General features: G+C 40.0%; 1 protein-coding gene across 3 annotated transcripts in view; it reads right to left on the bottom strand.

The window, feature by feature from the left end:
* NIM1K (NIM1 serine/threonine protein kinase) overlaps positions 1-15496 on the bottom strand; it is a 94595-nt gene that overhangs the window by 10782 nt on the left and 68317 nt on the right. The window lies entirely within an intron of this gene.

Genomic DNA, 15496 nt, shown 5'->3' with positions numbered 1-15496 from the left:
TTCCCTAGTCCAATAAACCTCACACACTTTTGGATAACTCTTTCATGGCTTCTTTTCTCTCATCAAGTCTCTAATGCCTTCTTCTACTCCTCACTCATAGCTAGTAACCTTGCTTCCTACTTTTTTGAGTAAAGTAAGCAATAGAGGAGAATTTCCTCAAGTCCTTCCCACCATGTCTTCCAACCTACCTGAATCTGTCGTCCTTCCTTTTACTTTGGATAAACAATTCCTACTCTTATCTAAGGCCTAGTTAAGACTCCTTTGTATGTTGAACAGATTCCATCTACTCTCATATACTAAAGAGCAGCCCTCCAAAAATGTTTTTTTTTCTTCTCTCCTGCATCATTGATTTTCTCTTCCCACGGATTGTTTCCATCATCACACATTTATGCCATTGATAAAAAATCTTCCCCTCAGCAGAAATCTTACAAGCCAGAAGGGATTGGGGTCCTATCTTTAGCCTCCTTAAACAGAATAAGTGTCAGTCAAGAATTTTGTATCCAGCAAAACTAAGTTTCATAAATGAAGGAGAAATAAAGTCTTTTGCAGACAAGCAATGATGAAGGAATTTGTCACTACTAGACCAGTCACACACAAAATTCTAAAAGGAGTTCTAAATCTTGGAAGTTGATATGTATCAGAATAGAACCTCTTGAAAGCATAAAACTCACAGGACCTATAAAACAATAACACACACACACACACACACACTCACACAAAAGGATCCAGGTAATAATCAACATGATGACTAGAATTGTACCTTACATCTCAATGTTAATACTAAACATAAATGGCATAAATATTCCACTCAAAACATACAGATTGACAGAATGGATAAAATATCACAAACCAAATATCTGCTGTCTTCAAGAGACTCATCTAATGCATAAGGATTCACATAGACTCAAGGTAAAGGGGTGGAAAAAGATGTTCTGTGTATACGGAAACCAAAGACTAGTAGAAGTAGCTATTCTTTTCTCTTTTTTTTGAGATGAAGTCTCACTTTGTTGCCCAGGCTGGAGTGCAAGGTGTGATCTTGGCTCACTGTAACCTCTGCCTCCCAGGTTCAAGCAATTCTCCTGCCTCAGCCTCCTGAGTAGCTGGGATAACAAGTGCCCACCACCATGCCTGGCTAATTTTTTTGTAAATTTAGTAGAGATGGGGTTTCACCATCTTTGTCAGGCTGGTCTTGAACTCCTGATCTCAGGTGATCTACCTGCCTCAGCCTCCCAAAGCGCTGGGATTTACAGGCATGAGCCACTGTGCCTGGCTAGGAGTAGCTATTCTTATATCAAATAAAACAGACTTTAAACCAACAATAGTTAAAAAAGAAAAAGACAAAGAAGGTCATTATAAAACCACCTTTGCAAAAATTATGTCACTGAGAGAATTATGGCAGTGGGGGAGATCTGATCTACCAACTTCCCTCTTGCCTTTAGCCTTCAAGATGCCTTAATTATTCCTGGGCTTAGGCTTGGCTAGCTTTGGGAGACATTTAATTTGTAGTTTAAATGATAATAATCTTTCCCAAAACTCAACCACCTTTGTAAAGCTAATGAGAGACCACCAGACTTAGGAAGAGGAGAAGAGCCTGAAATCTGCTAAGGTGTGGATATAAATGATTGCCAGCCATTATTCCAGAGGTCACAAGATATGTAACTCCCCCAATTACTCATGCAGATAACATCACTATTATAGAACCTAAGTTAGCCTTTTGAGATATCTTTTCAGGTTTTTTGCATGTCTGACACAGATGGCTTCACTTGGACCCATAAGGACCCACCAACCACTTCTGTGGTCCCACAGAAATGACTCAGCATAAGAGGACAGCTTCAACTCCCTGTGATTTCATCTCCAACCCAAACAATTAGCAGTAAGCCCCTGGTCTGGTCAGCGCAATCCCTTACCCCAAACTGTCTTTGAAAAACCCCTAATGTACAAGCCTTTGATGAGATTGATTTGAGTAATAACTCCATCCTGGTTTGACCACGTGGCATGACTGGCCTTGCATCAATTAAACTCTTTCTTCACCACAATGCCATGAACTGATTTTGCTTGTGCAGTGGGCAGAAAGAACCTGTTAGGTGGTTACAAGTATATAATGATAAAAGGATTAATCTGACAAGAGAATATTGTAATTCAAAATATATGTGTACCTAACTATGGAACTCCAAAATTCATAAAACAATTACTACTAGACCTAAAGAAAGAGATAATGAGCAACACAATAATAGTGGGATACTTCAAGACCCCACTGACAGCACTAGACAGACCATCAAGGCAGAAAGTCAACAAAGAAACAATGGACTTAAAAAATAGTCTAAAACAAATAGACCTAACAGATATTTACAGAACATCTGACCCAAGAACTATAGAATATACTTTCTTCTCATCAGCACATGGAATATACTACAAGATAGACCATATGATTGACTACAAAACAAGTATCAATAATTTTTAAAAAATCAAAATCATATCAAGAGACTTCTCAGACCAGAGTAGGATAAACTAGAAACCAACTCCAAAATGAATTCTCAAAACTATACAAATACATGGAAGTTAAACAATCTGCTCCTGTTTAATTTTGGGGTTAACAATGAAATCAAGATGAAAATTTAAAAATTACTTGAATGATAATATGACACAGTTATTAAAACTTCTGAGATACAGCAAAAGTGGTGCTAAGAGGAAAGTTTATAGTACTAAATGCCTACATCAAAAAGTCTGAAAGGTCACAACTTGACACCCTAACTCTGCACCTCAAGGAACTAAATAAGCAGGAACAAAAGAAACCCAAAGCTAGAGAAGAAAAGAAATAACAAAGACCAGAGCAGAAATAAATGAAATTAAAACAAAAATATTACACAAGATTAGTAAAACAAAAAGCTGGTTCTTTGAAAAGATAAACAAAATTGATAGACGATTAACTACATTAACTAAGGAGACAGAAGTTTTGAATAAGTTCAATTAGAAATGAAAATAGAGACATTACAACCAATGCCACAGAAATACAAAAGATCATTTGAGATTACTATAAACACCTCTATTCACACAAACTAAAAAACAGAAGAAATGGATAAATTCCTGGAAATTTACAATCCTCCCAGATTAAATCAGGAAGAAATAGAAATCCTGAACAGACCAAATAACAAGCAGTGAGACTGAATAAGTAAAATTTACTGATTAAAATTGCCAGGAACAAAAAAACCTAGGGCCAGATGGATTCATAGCTAAATTCTACCAGGCAGTCAAAGAAGAATTGGAACCAATCCTACTGAAACTATTCAAAAAGATTGAGAAAGAGAGAATCCTCCCAAACTCATTCTATGAAGCCAGTATCACCCTGTGCCAAGCCCAGGAAATGACATAACAAAAAAGAAAACTACAGATCAATATTCCTGATGAACATAGATGCAAAAGTCCTCAAGAAAATACCAGCAAACAGAATCCAACAGCAAATCAAAAAGATAATACATCATGATCAAATGGGCTTTGTCCCAGAGACAGAGGGAAGGTTTAACATATGCAAATCATGGGGAAGGTTCAAAGATAGCCGAATAGGAACAGCTCCAGTCTACAGCTCCCAGTGTAAGAGATGCAGAAGATGGGTGATTTCTGCATTTCCAACTGAGGTACCAGGTTAATCCCATGGGGCTTGTGGGACAGTGGGTGCAGCCCACAGAATGTGAGCCGAAGCAGGGCAGGGCATCGCCTCACCCAGGAAGTGCAAAGGGTCAGGGAATTCCCTTTCCTAGCCAAGGCAAGCCATGACAGATGGTACCTGGAAAATCAGGACACTCCCACCCTAATACTGCACTTTTCCAAAGGTCTTAGCAAATGGCACACCAGGAAGCACAGATTATATCCTGTGCCTGGCTCAGAGGGTCCCATGCCCATGGAGCCTCACTCACTTCTAGCACAGCAGTCTGAGATGGAACTGCAAGGCATCAGTGAGGCTGGGAGAGGGGCGTCCACCATTGCTGAGGCTTGACTAGGTAAACGAAGCAGCTGGGAAGCTTGAACTAGGTGGAGCCCACCGAAGCTCAAGGAGGCCTGCCTGCCTCTGTAGACTCCACCTCTAGGGGCAGGGCATAGGTGAACAAAAGGCAGCAGAAACTTCTGCAGACTTAAACATCCCTGTCTGACAGCTTTGAAGAGAGTAGCAGGTCTCCCAGCACAGAGTTTGAGATCTGAGAATGGACAGACTGCCTCCTCAAGTGGGTCCCTGAACCCCAATGGCCTAACTGGGAGACACCTCCAAGTAGGGGCCAACTGATGCCCCATACAGCCAGGTGCTGCTCTGAGAAGAAGCGTCCAGAGGAAGGATCAGGCAGCAACATTTGCTATTCTGCAATATTTGCTATTCTGCAGCCTCCACTGGTGATACCCAGGCAAACAGGTCAGAAATAGACCTCCAGCAAACTCTAAAAGACCTGCAGCTGAGGGTCCTGAGTGTTAGAAGGAAAACTAACAAACTGAAAGGACATCCACAACAAAACCCCATCTGTACATCACCATCATCAAAGACCAAAGGTAGATAAAACCACAAAGATGGGGAGAAACCAGAGCAGAAAAGCTGAAAATTCTAAGAATCAGAGTGCCTCTTCTCCTTCAAAGGAATGCAGCTCCTTGCCAGCAATGGAACAAAGCTGGATGGAGAATGACCTTGACGAGTTGAGAGAAGGCTTCAGACAATCAGTAATAAGAAACTTCTGATTGGATGTTCGAATCCATCACAAAGAAGCTAAAAACCTCGAAAAAAGATTAGACAAATGGCTAACTAGAATAAACAGCATAGAGAAGACCTTAAATGACCTGAGGGAGCTAAAACCACGGCACGAGAACTATGCGATGCATGCACAAGCTTCAGTAGCTGATTCAATCAAGTGGAAGAAAAGGTATCAATGATTGAAGATCAAATAAATGAAATGAAGCAAGAAGAGAAGTTTAGAGAAAAAAGAGTAAAAAGAAATGAACAAAGCCTCCAAGAAATATGGGACTATGTGAAAAGACCAAATCTACATCTGATTGGTGTACCTGAAAGTGACAGGGAGAACAGAACCAAGTTGACAAACACTCTTCAGGATATTATCCAGGAGAACTTCCCCAACATAGCAAGGCAGGCCAACATTCAAATTCAGGAAATACAGAGAATGCCACAAAGATACTCCTCGAGAAGAGCAACTCCAAGACTCACAATTGTCAGATTCATCAAAGCTGAAATGAAGGAAAAAATGATAAGGGCAGCCAGAGAGAAAGGTCGGGTTACCCACAAAGGGAAGCCCATCAGACTAACAGCAGATTTCTTGGCAGAAACTCTACAAGCCAGAAGAGAGTGGGGGCCAATATTCAACATTCTTAAAGAAAAGAATTTCCAACCCAGTGTTGGGAGCAAACCCCCCAAAATCTAGCCAGGAAGTTTAACTGGCCCCAAAACTGGCCATAAACAAAATCGCTGCAGCACTGTAACACATTCGTAATAGCCCTAACACCCAAGCTGGAAGGTTGTGGGTTTATGGGAATGAGGGCAAGGAACACCTTGTCTGCCCAGGGCAGAAAACCGCTTAAAGGCATTCTTAAGCCACAAGCAATAGCATGAGCAATCTGTGTCTTAAGAGTGTGTTCCTGCTGCAGTTAACTAGCCCAACCTATTCCATTCATTTGGTCCATCCCTTCATTTCCCATAAAGGATACTTTTAGTTAATTTAGTATCTGTATAAACAATGCTAATGACTGGTTTGCTGTTAATAAATATGTGGGTAAATCTCTGTTTGGGGCTCTCAGCTCTGAAGGCTGTGAGACCCCTGATTTCCCACTTCACACCTCTACATTTCTGTTTGTGTTCTTTAATTCCTCTAGCACCACTGAGTTAGGGTCTCCCTGACCAAGCTGGTCTCGGCAAGTGGCGTCCATTCATGGGAGCTCGAATCCAGGTCGAAGGGTTGCCAGAGTGACAGTTGGAATGGAAAACTAGCTGGAGGACACCTGAGTATTCTTAAAGCAATCCCCGTGGTGAGTAAGAATGGGAGCTCAGAAGTGTCAGGGTAACAATGGGACAGGCTTGGGGTCTGGTTTTTTCACCTTGGAACTTTTTCACACTGATGAGGAGGATGGAGAGTATAGAGAAGTAACAGAAGAGGTTACAGAGCATGTTTATTTGCCAGCTAAAGCTAAAGTGGCAAAGGAAGGACAGGTTCATTCCTACCCTTCTGCATCCCCTCATTAATATTTTAAAGAAAATGACCCCCCAGATCTTTCTTTTCTGGAGGACACTGGACGAAAAGTCATTGCCCTAGTGACTGTTCAAGCAGTGTCTCAAGCGATGGTTCTATTGAGGCAGGAATTCAGCAAGCTAGACAAGAGGGTGATTTAGAGGCTTGGCAGTTCCGTGTTAGAATACACCCCCCAGATCAACAGAGAAATATTACATCTACATTTGAGCCTTTTCCTTTTAAATTACCAAAGAATTAAAATAAGCAATAAGTCAGTATGGATCAGGTTCTCCTTTTGTAATGGGACTGTTAAAGAATGTTACTGTTTCCAGTGAGATGATTCCTACTGACCAGGATGCTCTTACTCGAGCTTGTCTAACTCCTGCTCAGTTCTTACAATTTAAAACATGGTGGGCAGATGAAGCTTCCATTCAGACTGGTCGCAATGACCAGACCCAACCTCAAATTAATATAACTGCACACCAACTTTTGGGGGTTGGCGGCTGGGCTGGTTTAGATGCAACACTGGTCATGCAGGATGATGCCATAGAACAGCTTAGAGGGGTGTGCATTAGAGCTTGGGGAAAAAAATCACTTCAGGTGGGGAACAATACCTTTCCTTTAGTGCTATAAAACAGAGACCAAGAGAACAATATGTTGATTTTATAGCTCGGTTACAGGAGCCTCTTAAAAAGATGATTGCAGATTCGGCTGCTCAGGATATAGTGCTGCAGTTATTAGCTTTCGACAATGCTAATCCTGATTGCCAGACTGCTCTGCAAGAGGAAAAGCACATTTAGTTGATAATATCAAGGCCTGTGATGGTATCGCAGGTAATCTGCATATAGCTACTTTGTTGGCACAGGCAATGGCAGGACTGAGAGTGGATAAAGGAAATACTCCATTTCCTGGAGCTTGTTTTAACTGTGGGAAGCATGGTCATACTAAAAAAGAATGTAGAAAAAATCAGCAAGTCAGGCTGCCAGATAGGGGAAAAAAGAATACTGTTGAGCCTGAAATATGTCCAAAATGTAAAAAAGGAAAATATTGGGCTAATCAGTGTCACTCTAAGTTTGATAAAGAAGGGAACCCGATTTCAGGAAACGCCATGAAGGGCCCATCCCAGGCCCCGTTCTAAAGCAGGGCATTTCCAGCTCAGGCCATTCCCTCACCCCTGTACAATGTCTGTCCCCTGCCACAGCCAGTAGTGCCACAGTAGATTTATGCTGCACAAAAGCTGTGAGCCTTCTGCTTGGGGAACCCCTGCAAAAGGTCCCAACAGGAGTCTGTGGACCCTTGCCAGTGGGGACAATAGGATTAATTTTAGGAAGGTCTAGTTTAAGTTTAAAAGGCATACAAATACATACAGGAATCATTGATTGAGATTATAATGGGGAAATTCAAATTGTTATATCTACTTCTGTTCTCTGGAAAGCAGAGCCAGGAGAGTGCATAGCACAGCTCCTGGTTGTGTCATATGTGGGAACGGGAAAAAGTGAAATCAAACGAACAGGTGGATTTGGAAACACAGATAAACAAGGCAAAGCAGCTTATTGGGTAAATCAAATTACTGATAAACATCCTACCTGTGAAATAACTAGTCAAGGAAAGAAATTTAAAGGTTTGGTAGACACAGGAGGGGACATTTCAATCATTTCTCTACAGCACTGGCCATCCACGTGGCCAATTCAACCCACTCAATTTAACATAGTTGGAGTTGGTATAGCTGCTGAAGTATATCAAAGTAGTTATATTTTGCACTGTGAGGGACCCAACAGACAACCTGGGACTATTCAACCAATTATAACTTCTGTACCTATAAATGTATGGGGAAGAGATTTATTACAACAATGGGGAGCACAAGTTCTAATTCCAGAGCAATTATACAGCCCTCAGTCAACATACAATGCATGAAATGGGGTATGTCCCTGGTATAGGACTAGAAAAAAATTTGCAAGGTTTGGAAGAACTGCTTCAAGTGGAAAAACAAAGTTCCCACCCAAGATTAGGAAATAATTTTTGATGGTGGTCATTGTTAAGCCTCCAGAACCTATACCTTTAAAACAGTTAACAGATAAGCCAATTCGGATAGAACAATGGCTGTGAAGTAAAGAAAAACTGGAGGCTTTAGAAAAATTAGTTGCTAAACAATTAGAAAACGGGCACATAGCTCCTACATTTTCCCCTTGGAATTCTTCAGTTTTCGTAATTAAGAAAAAAATCAGGTAAATGGAGAATGTTAACTGACTTAAGAGCCATCAATTCATTAAACAACCTATGGGAGCATTACAGCCAGGATTGCCTTCTCCTGCTATAATTCACAAAATTGGCTTTTAATAGTCATAGATTTAAAAGACTGTTTCTTTACTATCCCTTTAACTGAGCAAGACTAAACAGTTTGCATTTACAATCCCTGCATAAACAACATGCAGCCTGCTAAGCATTATCATTGGAAAGTGTTGCCACAGGGCATGTTAAAGAGTCCAACTATTTGCCAGATGTATGTGGGGCAAGCAATTGAACCTACTCACAAAAAATGTTCACGGTGCTACATTATTCATTATACGGATGATATATTTTGTGCTGCCCCCACTCGAGAAATATTACTCCAATGTTATGATCACTGGCAATATTCAATTTCTTGCACTGGTTTAATTATAGCTCCTGACAAAATTCAGACTACTACTCCTTACTCCTACTTGGGGACCTTAGTAAATGACACTACCATTGTGCCACAGAAAATAACCATACATAGGGATAAATTAAAAACATTAAATGATTTTCAAAAATTACTAGGGGATATTAATTGGATACGACCTGCTCTAGGTATTACTACCTATGCCGTGAGTAACCTGTTTTCTATCCTTAGAGGAAATCCTAGTCTAGCCCTCGGCAATTAACAAAAGAGGTGGAGGCAGAATTACAACTGATTGAGAAGCAAGTACATAAAGCTCAGATAAATAGAATAGATCTAGAGAAGACTCTAGATTTGCTAATTTTTTCAATTCAGCGTTCACCTACTGGTGTTATTGCCGAAGAACAGGACATAGTAGAGTGGCTTTTTCTTCCACATACTACACAGGCTCTAACTCCTTATTTAGATCAAATCACTACTATGATAGGGATTGGGAGAACTCAGATTGTTAAATAATATGGATATGATCCTGGAAAAATTATTGTCCCTCTCACGAAGGCACAAACACAGCAAGCTTTTATAAATAGTCTTACTTGGCAAACCCATGTAGCTGACTTTGTGGGTATTCTCCATAATCATTTTCCTAAAACGAAGCTATTTCTATTTTTGAAATTAACTAATTGGATTCTCCCTAAATTAACTAAATGTAAACCAATTGAAGGTGCTAAGAATATTTTTACAGATGGGTCTAGTAATGGTAAACCTTCTTATTCTGGCTCAAAAAATAAAGTTTTTCAGATGTCCTATACTTCAGCTCAAAAAGCAGAGCTTGTAGCTGTAATTGAGGTATTGACTGCTTTTGATATGCCTATTAATGTGATTTCTGATTCTTCATATGTGGTTCACTCTACACAGTTAATTGAAAATTCTGGGTTATGATTTCATATAGATAAACAACTGATGACTTTATTTACCCAATTGCAAACAGCAGTTAGGAGTAGAATGCATCCTTTTTACATCACTCACATTAGAGTTCATACACCTCTTCCAGGACCTTTGACTGAAGGGAATCAAATGGCTGATGGCCTAGCTGCTAATGCAATATCTAATGCTAAACACTTTCACAATTTAACCCATGTTACTGCCTCTGGTCTCAAAAACAAATACAGCATTACCTGGAAAGAAGCTAAAGCTATTATCCAGTGATGCCCAACTTGCCAAATGGTACATTCCTCATCTTTTACAGGAGGAGTTAATCCTCAAGGACTGGAACCTAACTCTAATTGGCCAATGGATGTCACACATGTTTCCTCGTTTGGGAAACTAGCTTATGTACATGTATCTGTGGACACTTTTCTCATTTTGTCTGGGCTACATGCCAAACAGGAGAGTCTTCTGCCTGTGTTAAATGTCACCTTTTGCAGTGTGTTGCGGTGATGGGCATTCCAGCTTCTATTAAAACAGATAATGCCCCAGGCTATACTAGCCACACTCTAGCTACATCTTTCTCTATGTGGAATGTTAAACACATTACTGGTATCCTATACAACTCTCAAGAACAAGCCATAGTGGAAAGAATGAATCTCTCTTTAAAGCAGCAGTTGCAAAAGTAGAAAGGGAGAGATAGAGAATATGGAACCCCACAAATGCAACTGAACCCAGCATTATTAACTTTAAATTTTTTGCACCTGCCCAAAGGCCAGATGTTATTAGCAGCTGAAGAACATCTACAGAAACCAGGTGCAAAGACAGAAACAGAACAACTGATTTGGTGGAGAGATCCGATAACAAAAAGTTGGGAAATAGGTAAAATAATAACTTGGGGTAGAGGTTATGCTTGTGTTTCTCCAGGCCAAAATCAACAGCCAATTTGGATATCTGAAAGACATCTGAAAACTTATCATGAGCCAGAGGCCGAGGAAGAGACTCCAGGAGGATCCCAAGGACCCCCCAGGTGCAGCCATGTCAAGGCTGATGCTTAAGGGGACCCCAACTGTCACAAGCAACACCCGTTGAACACAGCCACCCACCTGGGGGCAGATCAAGAAGCTGTCACAGATGGCAGAAGAAAACCTGAAGAAAGTGAGACAACCAGTCACAATGAATAATTTAATGGTAGCTATGATAGCGCTTATCACCACTGCCATGAGTATTTGTTCAATAAGGGCTGGTAATAATGCCTGGATGCAATCACTCCATGACACAGTTACACATGCTTTCTGACCTCAGTATTTACCATAATAAATCTGTTCCTATAATTGAGGCATACCGCCCTCAAAAACCTATTTGTAAACAAGATTGGACCCAGTAAGAAAACATGAGCATACTTGCTTAGGAAGATTGCCTTGCAGAACAGGCAGAGGTGCTGCACAACAATTCCTATGGAATCATTATTAATTGGTACCCTAAGGGGATGTTTAGCTTGAATTGCACCTCTCAGTCTGTGTGCCACAGTCACACTATATTCAGATGAGCTGAACAAAATGGTCAGATGGTAGAAATGATAAGAAGTACGGCAAAAGTTCCTATTATCTGGAACTGTGGTGGTATAGTGACACCTCAACCTCAAATAATATGGCCTGCTCTAGGAGCTTAACATAAGGATTTGTGGAAACTATTAAATACTCTTAATAAGATCAAAATTTGGGAAAGAATAAAAGAAATCTAGAAGGACACTCTACAAACTTGTTTTTGGATATAGCAAAATTAAAATAACAAATATTTAAAGCCTCTGAGGCACACCTGACCCTAATGCCAGGAACTGGAGTGCTTAAAGGAGCTGCAGACAAATTAGCAGCTAGTAACCCATTAAAATGGATAAAAACACTTGGAAGCTCTGTGATTTCAATGATGACTGTGCTTTTAATCTAAGTTGTTTGTCTTTGTATAGTCTGCAGATGTGGATCCCGACTCCTGCGAGAAGTAGCTCACCGTGACAAAGTTGCCCTTCGTTTTATCTCTTTGCAAATCAGAGAAGAGGGACATGTTGGGAGCAAGCCCTCCAAAATCTAGCCATAAACTGGCCCCCAAACTGGCCATAAACAAAATCTCTGCAGCACTGTAACATGTTCATAATGGCCCTAATTCCCAAGCTGGAAGGTTGTGGGTTTACGGGAATGAGGGCAAGGAACACCCGGCCCACCCAGGGCATAAAACTGCTTAAAGGCATTCTTAAGCCACAAACAATAGCATGAGTGAACTGTGTCTTAAGGGCGTGATCCTGCTGCAGTTGACTAGCCCAACCTATTCCTTTAATTTGACCCATCCCTTCATTTCCCATAAAGGATACTTTTAGCTAATTTAATATCTCACAATGCTAATGACTGGTTTACTGTTAATAAATATGTGTGTAAAACAATGCTAATGACTGGTTTGCTGTTAATAAATATGTAGGTAAAACTCTGTTCGGGGCTCTCAACTCTGAAGGCTGTGAGATCCCTGATTTCCCATGTCATACCTCTATATTTCTGTTTGTGTGTCTTTAATTCCTCTAGCACCACTGGATTAGGGTCTCCCCAGCTGAGCTGGTCTCAGCAACCCAGAATTTCATATCCAGCCAAAGTAAGCTTCATAAGTGATGGAGAAATAAAATCCTTTATAAACAAACAAATGTTGAGAGATTTTGTCACCACCAGGTCTGCCTTACAAGAGCTCCTGAAGGAAGCACTAAACATGGAAAGGAACAACCGGTACCAGTCACTGCAAAAACATGCCAAATTGTAAAGGCCATCGATGCTAGGAAGAAACCACATCAACTAATGAGTGAAATAACCAGCTAACATCATAATGACAGGATCAAATTCACACATAACAATATTAACATTAAATGGAAATGGGCCAAATGTTCCAATTAAAAGACATAGACTGGCAAATTGGATAAAGGGTCAAGATCCATCAGTATGCTGTATTCAGGAGAACCATCTAATGTGCAGAGACACATATAGGCTCAAAATAAAGGGATGGAGGAAGATCTACCAAGCACATGGAAAAAAAAAAAAAAGCAGGGGTTGCAATCCTAGTCTCTGATAAAACAGACTTTAAACCAACAAAGATCAAAAGAGACAAAGAAAGGTGTTACATAATGGTAAAGGGATCAATTCAACAAGAAGAGCTAACTATCCTAAATATATATGCACCCAATACAGGAGCACCCAGATTCATAAAGCAAGTCCTTAGAGACCTACAAAGAGACTTAGACTCCCACACAATAATAATAATGGGAGACTTTAACACCCCACTGTCAACATTAGACAGATCAATGAGACAGAAAGCTAACAAGGATATCCAGGGATTGAACTCAACTCTGCACCAAGCAGATCTAATAGACATCTACAGAACTCTCCACCCCAAATCAACAGAATATACATTCTTCTCAGCACCACATCGCACTTATTATAAAATTGACCACACAGTTGGAAGTAAAGCACTCCTCAGCAAATGTAAAAGAACAGAAATTATAACAAATTGTCTCTCAGACCACAGTGCAATCAAATTAGAACTCAGGATTAAGAAACTCACTCAAAACCGCTCAACTACATGGAAACTGAACAACCTGCTCCTGAATGACTACTGGGTACATAATGAAATGAAGGCAGAAATAAAGATGTTCTTCGAAACCAATGAGAACAGAGACACAACATACCAGAATCTCTGGGACACATTTAAAGCAGTGTGTAGAGGGAAATTTATAGCACTAAATGCCCACAAGAGAAAGCTCGAAAGATCTAAAATTGACACCCTAACATCACAATTAAAAGAACTAGAGAAGCAAGAGCAAACACATTCAAAAGTGAGCAGAAGGCAAGAAATAACTAAGATCCGAGCAGAAGTGAAGGAGATAGAGATGCAAAAAAAAAAAAAAAAACTTTAAAAATCATAAATCAATGAATCCAGGAGCTGGTTTTTTGAAAAGATCAACAAAATTGATAGACTGCTAGCAAGACAAATAATAGAAGAGAGAAGAATCAAATACATGCAATAAAAAATGATAAATGGGATCTCACCACCGATCCCTCAGAAACAGAAACCATCATCAGAGAATACTATAAACACCTCTATGCAAATAAACTAGAAAATCTAGAAGAAATTGATACATTTCTGGACACATACCCCCTCCCAAGACTAAACCAGGAAGAAGCTGAATCCCTGAAAAGACCAGTAACAGCCTCTGAAATTGAGGCAATAATTAATTGCCTAACAACCAAAAAAAGTCCAGGACCAGACAGATTCACAGCCAAATTCTACCAGAGGTACAAAGAGGAGCTAGTACCATTCCTTCTGAAACTATTCCAATCAATAGAAAAAGACGAATACTCCCTAACTCATTTTATGAGGCCAACATCATCCTGATACCAAAGCCTGGCAGAGACACAACAAAGAAAGAAAATTTTAGACCAATATCCCTGATGAACATCGATGCAAAAAATCCTCAGTAAAATACTGTCAAACTGAATCCAGCAGCACATCAAAAAGCTTATCCACGACGATTAAGTTGGCTTCATCCCTGGGATGCAAGGCTGGTTCAACATACAAAAATCAACAAATGTAATCCAGCATATAAATGGAACCAAAGACAAAAACCACATGATTATCTCAATAGATGCAGAAAAGGCCTTCGACAAAATTCAACAGCCTTCATCCTAAAAACTCTCAATAAACCAGGTATTGATGGGACGTATCTCAAAATGCTAAGAGCTACTTATGACAAACCCACAGCCAATATCATACTGAATGGGCAAAAACTGGAAGAGCTCCCTTTGAAAACTGGCACAAGACAGGGATGCCCTCTCTCACCACTCCTATTCAACATAGTGTTGGAAGTTCTGGCCAGGGCAATCAGGCAATGGAAGGAAATAAAGAGTATTCAATTAGGAAAAGAGGAAGTCAAATTGTCCCTGTTTGCAGATGACATGATTGTATATTTAGAAAACCCCATTGTCTCGGCCCAAAATCTCCTTAAGTTGATAAGCAACTTCAGCAAAGTTGTCTTATGTATACAACATCAATATGCAAACATCACAAGCATTCCTATACATCAATAACAGATAAACAGAGAGCCAAAACATGAGTGAACTCCCATTCACAATTGCTTCAACGAGAATAAAATACTTAGGAATCCAACATACAAGGAATGTGAAGGACCTCTTCAAGGAGAACTACAAACCACTGCTCAATGAAATAAAAGAGGACATAAACAAATGGAAGAACATTCCATGCTCATGGATAGGAAGAATCAACATCTTGAAAATGGCCATACTGCTCAAGGTAATTTATAGATTCAATGCCATCCCCATTAAGCTACCAATGACTTTCTTCACAGAATTGGAAAAAACTACTTTAAACTTCATATGGAACCAAAAGAGAGCCTGCATTGCCAAGACAATTCTAAGCAAAAAGAACAAAGCTGGAGGCATCATGCTACCTGACTTCAAGCTATACTACAACGCTACAGTGACCAAAACAGCATGGTACTGGTACCAAAACAGAGATATAGACCAATGGAAGAGAACAGAGCCCTCAGAAATAATATCACACATCTACAATGATCTGATCTGTGACAAACCTGACAAAAACAAGAAATGGGGAAAGGATTCCCTATTTAATAAATGGTACTGGGAAAACTGGCTAGCCATAAGTAGAAAGCTGAAAC

The sequence above is a fragment of the Colobus angolensis genome, unplaced genomic scaffold (genome assembly GCF_000951035.1).
Source record: "Colobus angolensis palliatus isolate OR3802 unplaced genomic scaffold, Cang.pa_1.0 Scaffold383, whole genome shotgun sequence".
In the NCBI taxonomy this organism is placed as follows: domain Eukaryota; kingdom Metazoa; phylum Chordata; class Mammalia; order Primates; family Cercopithecidae; genus Colobus; species Colobus angolensis.
The sequence above is the reverse complement of the archived record's forward strand: the minus strand, read 5'-3'. Positions and strand labels throughout refer to the sequence as shown.